Source organism: Aotus nancymaae, unplaced genomic scaffold (genome assembly GCF_030222135.1).
Source record: "Aotus nancymaae isolate 86718 unplaced genomic scaffold, 86718_ANA_hifiasm-v0.15.2.pri h1tg000015l_0, whole genome shotgun sequence".
Lineage (NCBI taxonomy): Eukaryota > Metazoa > Chordata > Mammalia > Primates > Aotidae > Aotus > Aotus nancymaae.
In genome coordinates this window covers 11,893,696-11,907,455 of record NW_026988426.1, presented here as the reverse complement: position 1 = coordinate 11,907,455, position 13,760 = coordinate 11,893,696, and the positions used below count along the sequence as shown (strand labels likewise).

Sequence of the window (13,760 nt, the reverse complement as noted above, 5' to 3'; positions counted from 1 at the left end):
ACTGGAAAGCATTTAAAAATAAGCATATATTCAATAATCTTGCACACACATTTAAATTGAGAGTTTTCTACAAGTGATACGCTAAAAACTATTTTTGCCCACTTAGGTTAAAAAACAAAAACGAAACACAACCTGAACTGAATCCTGACCCTTTTAGAAGCAATTTTTCTACTCGATGGAAGGAAACATTTTTAGCATATTGACCTTATTTTCTTCTTTCAGATGATTTCCGATGCCTTAGCTTCCCACTTCACAAATATCATAAAAATGTTTGTGTGCTGAGGATGGCAGAGAACAGTATTTCTACACTATACATATCTTGTTTGCATTCATTCTAGGTTTTGTAACAATTTCCTTTTATTTCTTAGGACAAAATCTTATCTATGAAAACCAGAGAGGAATATCCTGGTGCTTGACACAAATAAATAAATATTTTACTCAGAATTTACAGCTAAATTCCTTTGATGAGACATTTTTCACATGGCCATTGAATCACATGGCTTTCCTTTACAGCAGTTACTTTAAATTTTAAGTGTTCATTCATGTGGTGATTTTTGCAGTATCTGTCCCCCTACTGGACTCCATCTGCATGAGTCCACAAACAGTGCCCATTTAAGCCTACCATTGCAATCCAGTACTTAGCATTCTGCATGACTCCAGACAGGCATTAAGTAACATTTGTCAAGTAATTGTGCAAATGAATGAATGCCTTTATAAATTTTACACATAAAAAGCCTCTAAAAATAAAGAAGATATATTATGGAACGTTTGAATTAAAAAGAGAAATTTATGTAAATAATCCAGAGAATATGTTAAGACAAAGTACTAAAGGAATAAAGGAATAACCATATAGCAAGGTATGAGAACAATTCACTGGGACACAATTTGAAGTCTCTGATTTCTTAAAATCATGATGTACGTGTTGCTCTTAAAATTCCGTGGCCTTCACTTTGAATTATTCCAAGCAAAGTTTTAAAGCATTTGAATATTAAAATCAGAAAATACACTACAGAAACGCATCCCAGTTACTACACATCTTTTAATACTCAGAGAACATCCGTTTCAAATATTGTATCTGCACTCACAATGTGAGGTGAATAAATGAGATAGCTTTTCAAATGTTGCTCCTTTTTTTTTTTTGGCTAAATTATATTTTGCCCTAAAATACATAGATAATTAAATTCAAATCATATCTTTTAGCTTAATTACTTGGCTTTATGCCTACATTTCTCTACTTATTTGGCTGATTTAATCTGATTTGAAAATAAGGTGCCCTAGAAGCCTCATGCAGAGAAAATTGACTTAGCAGGGTGAGTAGAAAAACTACTCAGGCTAGTTTTTCTTTTCCACTCTCAAGCTTCACCCCATGCCCCTCAAAGCTGCTGAAATAGCCCTTTATTAGCTGCTCTTTGAGGGAGTAGACTGTCCTCTAACCTTGCAGTGTTTCCTAAGTGGGGTCTTGAATGCTCCTTAACAGTGCCTTTTGGAAGACTGGCATATAGTTACTTGTTTAAGTACGACCTGGTTGAGGTAGTGATCAAGACTTAGCACTGATCGGGGAATTAGGCTTCCAATGGGACATCAGTTTAATCCCAGAGATCAATAAGTAGCAATTATTTAGCAATTGTGCCTAAAGACTTGAAGGTAGAAATTTAATTTTTTATCAATGATAATATATTTCAGTTAATTCCCACAGCATATGCTCCTCTGTGTTAATTTATTGAACATAAGCTATTTACAGACACAGCATTTCATAAATCATTTCGGTCTTTGCTTTTGTCCTAAATTGGAATATAATAGACACAGGCTATGATTGAAGAGCAAAAGGATTTAATTTGAGATGACCTTTATTAACACCCATCTTTTTCTTTCTCATTTCTTTGATCAGAATACTAAAGGCAAATGCATCCTTTCTTATTCCAGATAGGAAGAGCAAAGTAATAAAGGAAGTTTTTCTATTTAAATAATAACATTTATGGGTAACTTTTCTCTTCCTATTTTCCAAGTCTTTGAGCTTTCTGCACATTTTAAATGTGTTTAAATAAAAAATTATGAATTATAATGTTTTAAATAAAGCTAGACAATTTTAGTAACTTCTTTTCACCTTTCATTTGAGTGAATGAGGATCTGCACTTTGGCATTAATGATCTGACACTTTTAAAGGTAAACCTTAATTTTGCCCAAAGTTAACAAGATAATTATCTCAATTTAATTCTCCACTTCCCTTTAGGTCAGAGTCTAAACTTCTATGGTCTACTTATCTATCAATTTCTATTATAAGGTAATGGCTTCTGAGCATCTTTCATCTTTGCCAGTAAGTCTAAAGCTTTTATACCAGTGGATTATGGATTCAAACTTGAGAACAAGCCATTTAAAGGCAAAGCAGCTTCACAGTGACAGCCTGATGCCTGTCATATCTCCAAGGCCACTTCGCTTTTGGTATTCCTAAAAACTCTTGGGCTAAAGAGCCTATAAAATCAAATCCCCTTAAAGTGCCGCATCAGTGATTCCCAAGCCCAAAAGGTTTAAATGCCAAGCAAGTCAAAGGTGATTATTTCTGCCACTTCAAATTTATTCCTTCTATTGATTTATCCTAACATATGACATTAAAGTCATAGTATTTTACATATTCATTTCATTCCTGCTTTGGTCTTAATTTAGAATCTATAGATGTAGGCTATGATTGAAGAGTGGAGACATATTAACACCCATTAATATTTATCTTTTTTTTGTGAGATTCTTATGTCTAGTTTTAGGAAGAGATTATCAATGTCAGTTGTTTTTAAGCTGTAGTGGTAAATAATCATGATAGTTTTAAAATTTAATATGTGGTGGAGTGTTTAGGTTTCTATTTCCTACATGAAACTATCTCATTTTAGAAACTTGAAGATTCCATGGTAAAGAAATCTTTCCCTCTATTAAATCCTTGAAATAATAGGAAATAATTTTCTTTTTTCTTTTTTTTTTTTTATTGCATTTTAGGTTTTGGGGTACATGTGAAAAACATGCAAAGTTGTTGCATAGGTGCATTCATGGCAGTGTGATTTGCTGCCTCCCTCCCCCTCACCCATATCTGGCATTTCTCCCCATGCTATCCCTCCCCAACTCCCCCCACCGCTGTCCCCCCCACTACCCCGCAACAGACCCCCGTGTATAGTGCTCCCCTCCCTGTGTCCATGTGTTCTCCTTGTTCAACACCCTCCTATGAGTGAGAACATGTGGTGTTTGGTTTTGTGTTCTTGTGTCAGTTTGCTGAGAATGATGGTTTCCAGGTTCATCCATGTCCCTACAAAGGACGCGAACTCCTCATTTTTAATGGCTGCATAATATTCCATGGTGTATATGTGCCACATTTTTCCTGTCCAGTCTATCATCGATGGGCATTTGGGTTGGTTCCAGGTCTTTGCTATTGTAAACTGTGCTGCAATGAACATTCGTGTGCATGTGTCCTTATAGTAGAACGATTTATAGTCCTTTGGATATATGCCCAGTAATGGGATTGCTGGGTCAAATGGAATTTCTATTTCTAGGTCCTTGAGGAATCGCCACACTGTTTTCCACAGTGGTTGAACTAATTTACACTCCCACCAACAGTGTAAAAGTGTTCCTATTTCTCCACATCCTCTCCAGCATCTATTTTCTCCAGATTTTTTAATGATCGCCATTCTAACTGGTGCGAGATGGTATCTCAATGTAGTTTTGATTTGCATTTCTCTAATGACCAGTGATGATGAGCATTTTTTCATATGCTTGTTGGCCTCTTGTATGTCTTCTTTTGTAAAGTATCTGTTCATGTCCTTCGCCCATTTTTGAATGGGCTTGTTTGTTTTTTTCTTGTAAATCTTTTATAGCTCGTTGTAAATTCTGGATATCAGCCCTTCGTCAGATGGGTAGGCTGCAAAAATTTTTTCCCATTCTGTTGGTTGCCGATTCACTCTATTGACTGTTTCTTTTGCCATGCAGAAGCTGTGGAGTTTGATTAGGTCCCATTTGTCTATTTTGGCTTTTGTTGCCAATGCTTTTGGTGTTTTGGTCATAAAGTCCTTGCCTACGCCTATGTCCTGAATGGTTTTGCCTAGGTTTCCTTCTAGTGTTTTTATGGTGTTAGGCCTTATGTTTAAGTCTTTAATCCATCTGGAGTCAATTTTAGTGTAAGGTGTCAGGAAGGGGTCGAGTTTCTGCTTTCTGCATATGGCTAGCCAGTTTTCCCAACACCACTTATTGAACAGGGAATCCTTTCCCCATTGCTTGTTTTTATCAGGTTTGTCAAAGATCGGGTGGTTGTAGATATGTTGTGTTGCCTCCGACGCCTCTGTTCTGTTCAATTGGTCTATATCTCTGTTTTGGTACCAGTACCAAGCTGTTTTGATTACCGTAGCCTTGTAGTAGAGTTTGAAGTCTGGTAGTGTGATTCCTCCTGCTTTGTTCTTTTTGCTTAGAATTGACTTGGCTATGCGGGCTCTCTTTTGGTTCCATATGAAGTTTAAGGTGGTTTTTTCCAGTTCTGTGAAGAAGGTCATTGGTAGCTTGATGGGGATAGCGTTGAATCTGTAAATTACTTTGGGCAGTATGGCCATTTTCATGATATTAATTCTTCCTAACCATGAACATGGAATGTTTCTCCATCTGTTTGTGTCCTCTCTTATTTCGTAAAATACTGGCAAGCCGATTGCAACAGCACATCAAAAAGCTTATCCACCATGATCAAGTAGGATTCATCCCGGGGATGCAAGGCTGGTTCAATATACGCAAGTCTATAAATGTAATTCACCACATAAACAGAACCAAAGACAAAAACCACATGATTATCTCAATTGATGCAGAGAAGGCCTTCGACAAAATTCAACAGCCCTTTATGCTAAAAACTCTCAATAAACTAGGTATCGACGGAACGTACCTCAAAATAATAAAAGCTATTTATGACAAACCAACAGCCAATATCATACTGAATGGGCAAAAACTGGAAGCATTCCCTTTGAAATCGGGCACTAGACAAGGATGCCCTCTCTCACCACTCCTATTCAATATAGTACTGGAAGTTCTAGCCAGAGCAATCAGACAAGAAAAAGAAATAAAGGGTATTCAATTAGGAAAGGAGGAAGTCAAATTGTCTCTATTTGCAGACGACATGATTGTATATCTAGAAGACCCTATCATCTCAGCCCAAAATCTCCTGAAACTGATAAGCAACTTCAGCAAAGTCTCAGGATACAAAATCAATGTGCAAAAATCACAAGCATTCCTATACAGCAATAATAGACTTAAAGAGAACCAAATCAAGAACGAACTGCCATTCACAATTGCTACAAAGAGAATAAAATACCTAGGAATACAACTAACAAGGAACATAAAGGACCTCTTCAAGGAGAACTAGGAAATAATTTTCTAATTACCAATCATGAAAACATACTATGTGTAGACACTGGGATGAATGGTTTGCATATATTATCTATAAACATCCTAAATGCTTTGTCAGGATGGTGAAAAAATGAAGTATGAAATATATCTTCACTTTGTTCCTCTCTCATCATTCTTATTCAACTTAAACATAGTTGAATAAAGTATATCTTATTCTGCTTGGTTAACTTTGAAGGTATAAATAGTGTTGCACTCTTCTTTACATTCCTTTCTCTAGCTCCTGTTTTAAGCCCACAGATATTTTTAATCACTGCTATGCATAGAGCAGTGTATTAGGTAATGTGGAGAATAAAACCTAGGGGGCCTCATTACTGATTTTAAATTAAATGTGTTAAAAGGACAAATGATGGTTTTCTTTCTATAACCCAGATAAAGAGAGATGTTCTAGGACAATGCATTAGATCCAGCTTTAGCATCCCTCATTAAACACTTGAACTGGGGGCAAAATTCCATGAGGCTGATTTTGACCAAAGGCAGGCAGGAGAGTTGATTGACTGAGTTTTCATTTGGGAAAACTGTTTTCTGAGATTAGACCTGTACTCACTCTAAGACACAAATAAATTCAAGATGGACCAAAGATTCAAATTTATGAGCAAATATAAATACTACGGAATGAAAACTATAGAATATCTACATAATCTTAGTGTGGAAAATGCTTTGTCAAGTATAACATAAAATTTAAAAGGCATAAAGGAAAAAATACAGGTTGATTGTGTAAAATGTAACTGGAAGATGGACATACTTGTCTGACTACAACATTCAAAACCAATCTACTCTTCATCTTGTGCTGAGACCTTGTGGTGGTGTTAAGAAAATGAAGAAGTCTTCCACCACTCCCAAGAAGAATAAGCACAATAGAAAGGTTAAGCTTGCTGTCCTGAAATATTATAAGGTGGATGAGAATGGCAAAATTAGTTGCCTTGGTCGAGAGTGCCCTTCTGATGAATGTGGTGCTGGAGTGTTTATGGAAAGCCACTTTGACAGACATTACTGTGGCAAATGTTGTCTGACTTACTGCTTCAACAAACCAGAAGATAAGTATGAGTTAATAAAAAACATGAACTAAAAACAACAACAAAAAGACTTCTGTATTATCAAGACTGCTGGCTGAGCATGGTGGCTCACACCTGTAATCCCTGCACTTGGGGAGCACAAGTCACATGGATTGCTTGCATCCAGAAGTTCAATAAAAGCCTGGGCAACATAGTGAAACCCATCTCTACAAAAAATTAGCCAGGCATGGCAGCATGCGCCTGTAATCCCAGCTACTTCAGGTACTGAGTTGGGAAGACCCCTTGAACCTGTGGGGTGGAATTTGCAGTGAGTGGAGATCCTTTTACAGCACCTCAGACTCCTGCATTCCAGCATCAGGGACACAGTGAGACTTTGTTTCAAAAAAAAAAAGAAAGAAAAAGAAAGAAAGAAAGAAGGAAGGAAGAAAGAAAGAGAAACACTGCTATAACTAGTTTTAAAAGGCAAAACTCCACATTTGAGTGTGGTGAGATATTTCCAAAATAAATAAGAATTCAAAGGCTAATATCACCAAATACATAAAGAATTCCCATTTGTCATTGAGAAAAAATACTAAATTTTTAACTAAGCTAAAAGAAAATGAAGACCTTATACATACATATGTATGAAAACTCAGCTTTAGAAGGGATCAGTGAAATCTAACATCAAATAATAGTATTTCATTTTTAGCCTGGCAGATTGAGGAAAAACCAAATGTATTGGTGATGTTGGTGGGGATACACATTGATGTGGACTTTCAGGAAGATAATCTGGAAGTATATAGAAACATATATATATATTTTAATTCTTGGATAAACACTACAGAAACAAAAAGTTTTCAAATATTGCTATTCAATTGGCACCAAAATTTTCTCATGGTTTGTTATGTGCCCAGAAGTCTAAGTAGAATACCCAATCTTTGGGCAGAATCCCAATCCCTGAGCTTAAAGGATCCAGAACATTGTTGTGAAGAAAATATTCCCAAATTAATCAGCTGCTAACTTCTATAAATGCTACTCTCAAGCAGTTTCTGCATTCATCACCTGCCCACCATTCTCAGGGGCTGTTTATTCTCTCTTAACTCTTCTGGAATACATTCAACATCTCCTGCCAACCAGGTCCTGTGCGGTCAAGAGAGGGGAAAATATATATAGCTAAGTTCTAGTTTTGCCATCAAGGATTTGTCAGGCTAAGAAAGTCATGTCAATACATTCTCACTACATAATGGCACAATAGCTCTAATATAACAGGTACATCCTAATTTATCTTACATACCATAAGGAAACCTTCTGACAGGCATATTTTTGAAAATTCTGAGTAAAAAAGCCTATCTTCACTAAACTTAAATAGGTCCATGCTCCTCGTCAGAAAATGTCCAGGCTTCTAAACCTGGCATCAAGGCTGTATATCTAAATTTAGTCTGAGCCTTTCTCTCTCATTATTCTATTTGTGTCCTGTAAGCCCTAGACAAATAAATTAAATATTTTTATTTCATGTCTCTATGATTTTTCTGTCTTTATTCTTCCTGCCATCATCTCTCTCCTAGATTGCTGAATAATCTCTTTAGTCCTTTTCTTCATTCCAACTTTCTGACCCCCCATATCACCACCACCACCACCACCACTCCACACACATATACTCCACAATGCGTCTATACCTGTGCTATCTAAAATGCTAGGCTTCTTAAACATACTTTAAAATTTAAAAAAAATTTAATTTCTTAGTTGCACAAGTTACATTTCAAGTGCGCAAGAGCCACACGTAGCTAGTGACTAGTATATTGGAAAGTACAGATGATAGAGCAGTTTCTTCGTCATAGAAAGTTTAATTAGACAGTGCTAAACCAAGCTTTTCTGTCTAGAATACCTATCTGTTCAGGTCATTCCCCTAGAGCATCTCAGTATGAAATTCACGCTGCTTAACATGTGATTCTGGCCCGGTTTGCTTTGATCCACCCTGAAGCATCCCAGCTTTATAATCACCCACCTCTTAGCCCAGCTATATGATTTACTTTCTGCTTTTCCAAGGGGAAACTTCTCATTATTTTGCCCCTGTTTGCAATATGTTGCTCTCAACTTCTAAAATGTTCTCTACCCCTCTGATTATGCCATATACATATAAATACCTCCAAACTCTTCAATAATTGCCCGCTGATATCAGGACACACTAAAATTCTTTAGCTTGTTCTCTAAGGCTTCATAGGTTGTTTTGTTTTGTTTGTTTTTCCCTCACTATATTCCCAGACTCATATTAAATAGTGTTTCTTCACTTATTGGGGTTCTTGTAGTTCTTGACATGCCTTCCTCATGCTTCCTCTCCCCACAGGGTTCTTTCACCTGCTGCCTCCTCTGGCTCAAACTCTAGTATCTCATCTTTCTTTACTCAATTAACTCCATTCATTTTTCAAATGTCAATTAATGTGTCTCATCATGGAAGAAGCCTTGATTACATCAAATGTCCTCAGTAAGACATCATAGTAAAAACTCAGTAAGATCACAATAAAAATATATGATTGTGAATAGTGGATTATAGTCTAGATTATAATTATTTTATGGGCTCTATGAGGGATGTAGCTGTACCTATTTTGCTCACTATTTTCTTCTCAGCATCTAATACAGTGCCTGGGACATAGAGGGGAATTCAACAATTATTTGTTAAATAAATAAACGCTTTAGTTCAGAATGACATGAAGAAAATTCTAGATGAGCTATACACCAGAAGTCTTTAAGATCGAGGTGGAGATCAACATGGGCTTTTAAGATATTAAACTTTACATTACAAATTACCGCCTCTGGAAAAAAATGTGCTGAACTTAATGTCAATGGATATAAGGTCACAATGAGCTGTTAGCAATCCTAACTGCTTGCCAAGAAAAAAAATAGAGACGGGAAATCAGCTTTATCAGAGTGGCTGCATTATGTTTAGTAAACAATCATTTAGTGATTTGAGTTTCTCAGCCAGATCCATTAGTGAAAGAAGAGAACAAAGGGGTTTGGCTGCTAAAACACAAGTGTCACTTTCTGCCAAGTCCACTAGGTGTGTTTTCATTTAAAAAGTTTGCCATTTTGATTTTATCTGTTAAGTGCATGAAGAAGGACAAAATAGCAATTGAGGGAAATATAATAAAAAATAAAAAGTGCATTAAGGTAATTTTTCTGGTTTAAATTTATCTTTCAAAGACTCTATCTGAATCTCAACCGAGGGCAGAGGTTGGGAACTATAGTGAAGAATGGGAACTGCTTTGAATCCGTTTCCCTCGAAGGGGAGCAGTCATTTGCTCCCTGCAGGCTGCTGAGGAGGGATGGTCTTAGTCTCCTAGCTTAGATGGCTGTATTTTGGACAAAGGTATTTCTCTGGAAAAAGTGGCAAGTAGTGAGCTCTCGGCAGTCAACCCTTAAGCATCTGGGAGATGGGTGTGTGAGTTCAAGGAAGGTGAGAGGCTGGCAGGGGCATCAACAGTATCTACTGCAAGGGTAGATATCAGATCAACTGGGTTCAAAATTTGAATGCTGTCACTAACTGGTTGTGTGATTTCAGGCAACCTGCTTAAGTCTCTGAGTCTCAACTTCTTTATCTATAAAGTAAGAGTAATAATAGAATCCACTTCACATCGATATTGTGAACATAAAAAGAATTAATATACACACCATTCTTGGTACAATTCCTGTCACATAGGACAGTACAGTAATGTCAGTTATGACAAGGCAGAGTAATCTATGTAATATGATTAAACACTGTTTTGACCCATAATAAACATGGGAGAAACTTACTAAATATTCAAAAGAGAATTAGAGTTAGAAAGGGTCTTAGACTTCATCTACATTAATCAATTCTATTCTCTTGAAGATTAAGCAGTTGAGGTTCATCAAAGAAGGATGCTTTATCCAAAGCAGGTCCAAGATTCCTGCATCGCAAACACATACTCCTGTAAAAAATAGCCTCTGCATTCTAAATCGGTGGTTAGGACCATGACGATAAATCCAAAAAAACAAACAAAAACAATGTGGAAAGCTAATTGTCAATGTCATTAATGTGGTTAATATAGAAAGCTGGTTTGGATAATTGGGGCCCTCAACCTCGAACAGAGTCTTCATTTACTATTGAACCTTGTATAATCCACATATTACCTTTTGGAAGCTGAAAACTCATTTGTCTGGGATGTGTCTGACTCAACAATAGTGGAAATTTTCTCCTGGTGGATAGCTTTAGATGAAAGAAAGCTTGATATCTGCAAAGCCTTGAAATGTAGTGGTTTTCTAGTTTCACAGAGCAAATTCTTTGTAAATATCCCAGTTTTCTGCCTGCTTTTACTAGAAAATTCTCTTTATGCAAGAGGTTATCTTTCTCACCCTTCAGAAAGCTACCACAGATGCCTAGCCCAATGTGGACTTTTGTAATGCAATTCATTTGTCTGAGTCTATAATGAAATTCCAAAAATGCAGCAAATACGTTCACCTTGGGATATACATTAATAAAACAACTCCAGCTCAGATATCTAAAACTGCAGATACAAATGAATACATTTGCTACTTTGATCCATCAAAAGAGACTGCAATTTCCCAGTATAATTAACTGTAACTCCTGCTTACATCTAACTAGATATTAAAACATGTATTACATAAATGCAGGACAAGTCACAGTGGCAGATCTAGTCCCAGGATTCAAGTACATGCGATCTTGATAATAAGATACAGAAATATGAGTAAGTTGTTTAAATTGTCCCACTAATGTAGGAATAAACAAATATTGCTAAGACTATTGTGATGGTAGGGAAAGTGTTTTGTCATCTTTCGAACACGGGGTATAGGTAAAGTCTTTCGAACACAGAGTATAGATAACTTCTGTGACATTGGTAGGTAATTTTCCTGTTGAGTGATTTTTTTTTTTTTTTTTTTTGCCTTTGTTAAAAGGCTACCTTCAGCCTTGGAGTAATAGTAAAGCAGCCAATCTTATTCTTGTTTCTACTAATATTAATACATCCATGAAAGCCAGTAATACATTCCTACAATATTAGAGTTCACATACTTGCATTAGTAAAATTATGCTCTTCTGTTCAACTCAGATTCTGAGGAACAGACTAGTTACATACCAACAGGTTTTGTCAGGAGAAGGTAACAAAATATTCTTTTGCGTGCAGTTAATGTTTGTGTAGAATATGATTGTGACACTAAAAGATCTAATTTACCTTTTGCAGAAGTCCTATTTTAGGAGAGATTTTAAAATGTGATTGCATATTCCATTCTTAGCTCTCATGGTTCACTGGAATTATTTTCAGTACTTTAGAAGAGAGGTGCCAATAAGAAGCATATACAATAGTTGCATATTAACTTTGATATGAAAATTTGACTTTAATAAAGAAAACGGGATCTACAGTGGTATCAGTCAAGATGTGATAAATTCTGAGAAATGTTGCAGATATTTACTTTTAGTTAACCATACATAGTTAGGTAAGTGGTAGATATGCTCCTTTGTCTGAATTGTAACCCCAGAGCCACAGAGGTGGGGTCGATATGTTACATTTTGCCTTTCTGACACGGAAATGATGAGACTGCATTTCACAGAGAAAATGAGTAGAAATTCTCTTTGTGGTGTGTGGAAAGAACCAGGAATTCTCAACAGAAAAATACCTGGTCCACAGGTCTGTCCTGGAAAACGGATGCCTTGGCCACGGGAAACCACTTTTTCCATCTATTCTGGAGACAGAATCTTGTTCTCCTGAAAAATTGCTTGGTATTCATCAATTTATTAAAAACAGGACAATATCTCTAGTAAGAACCGAGTTCTTTTCCCAAATTGATCAAGAACTAATTTGTGAATAGGAGGTTATTTTAACTAAGCAATCTGAGATTCAGTTTCCTATTTTGTAAAATACAGATGACAAAATGCTCCATAGCAATCTGACCTGTTCAATACTTGTTGCAATAACTTGTTGTAATTAATAAATACTTGTTGTAATTACCACCATTTTTGATCCTCTCCTAGGTGCCGAAGGCTCTACTTGGAACTCTGAATGCCACCCAAAACCTATGTTTTACTATTGGAAATATTTCACTGAGTAGTATACAACGATTTCAAATTTGTGGTAACTTCCTTATAGCTACTAATATTGGAGTAGGCATCGAACCAAGTTTTGACCCTAAATCCAAGCCTTACCAATTATTTTTTAATAATTCTAACAAAGTAACAGCTGCAAACTTTAGAAGGGCAGTATGAACATTGGGGGATATTTGAATCGTGGCATATAGGTTCAGACTATAATTAGATGGATGCTGTCTTGTGGATTTGAAAGTATGCATGTTAAAAGTCTTTATAAATATGTATTTTATATAAGTTTTGTCTATAAATAATTTGTATTCTTTAAAAATTATAAATTCTTACAAATACTTGTTCTTTCTTTTAGGTCGTAGTTTATTTCATTCCTTGTTTAATATTCCTACCAAAGTTTGAGAACCACCAGAATTTAAAATATTTAAAAAAGAAGAAAGAGAATACAGTGGAGGAGAAAGAAGAAGAGAATAGTTGAGAATACTCTTAAAACGATGTTTCTAAAAAATGTATTTCATTGAACATTGGTCCCATAATATGCTAAAAATAATGACTTCTTCAATCAGGAACATTTGATTTTGTGATACAACATGCTATACCACTGGAAGTTCACCATGCACATTAGCACGTAAGTGCTTTTGCACTAGGAGATGTTTGCCTTTAACTTAGCATTTTCCAAAGATGTATTTTCACAAATCTAGGGTTTTAGGAAACATTTACTATAGCTTACAGTACCCATATTCAGCAGGACTTGCTGTGGGGAATACTCCTCTTTAGGAGTCATAATGTCCTTTGTCTTCCCTCATTTTTTTTCTGACCTGTGAACAGAAATGTATGGCCTTTTAGAAGTATTGGAAAGAAAAGATTCTACTCTTTCTGCTTTCACTTTATTCATTTTGTTTTATCTAATTGATGAAATTAAGACACTTCACCACTTAGGTGTTTTCTTACTGAATGGATCTCGTAATTCCTTGCTTTTGTCCTTCATTTGGTAAGCTCTCTTGAGTCAAGGCATGGATTACTGTTTAGATGATGACCTCGTAGTCTCTCTCCATGCCTACTATGGGGGCTTAGTGGGTGTCAGCCAGCTATTCTAAGCAAGTGTGTGGTCTTCCACACCCAGCTCTTTCTTGAGTTGGTTAATACCAAATATTAGCCCTGAAGTATAAATCTAAGAATCCCAGCTGTAAATAAAAACTAATCCTACAAACCAAGGCTACCTACAATCGAGATGGTATTTAAATTCTGTTTGTTCAATTTATAGCTATATCTCACAAATGGGTCAA

At 36.1% G+C, this 13,760-nt stretch overlaps 1 protein-coding gene across 2 annotated transcripts in view; it reads right to left on the bottom strand.

The window, feature by feature from the left end:
• GABRG2 (gamma-aminobutyric acid type A receptor subunit gamma2) overlaps positions 1–13,760 on the bottom strand; it is a 94,539-nt gene that overhangs the window by 13,827 nt on the left and 66,952 nt on the right. The gene's annotated exons all lie outside the window — the stretch shown is intronic.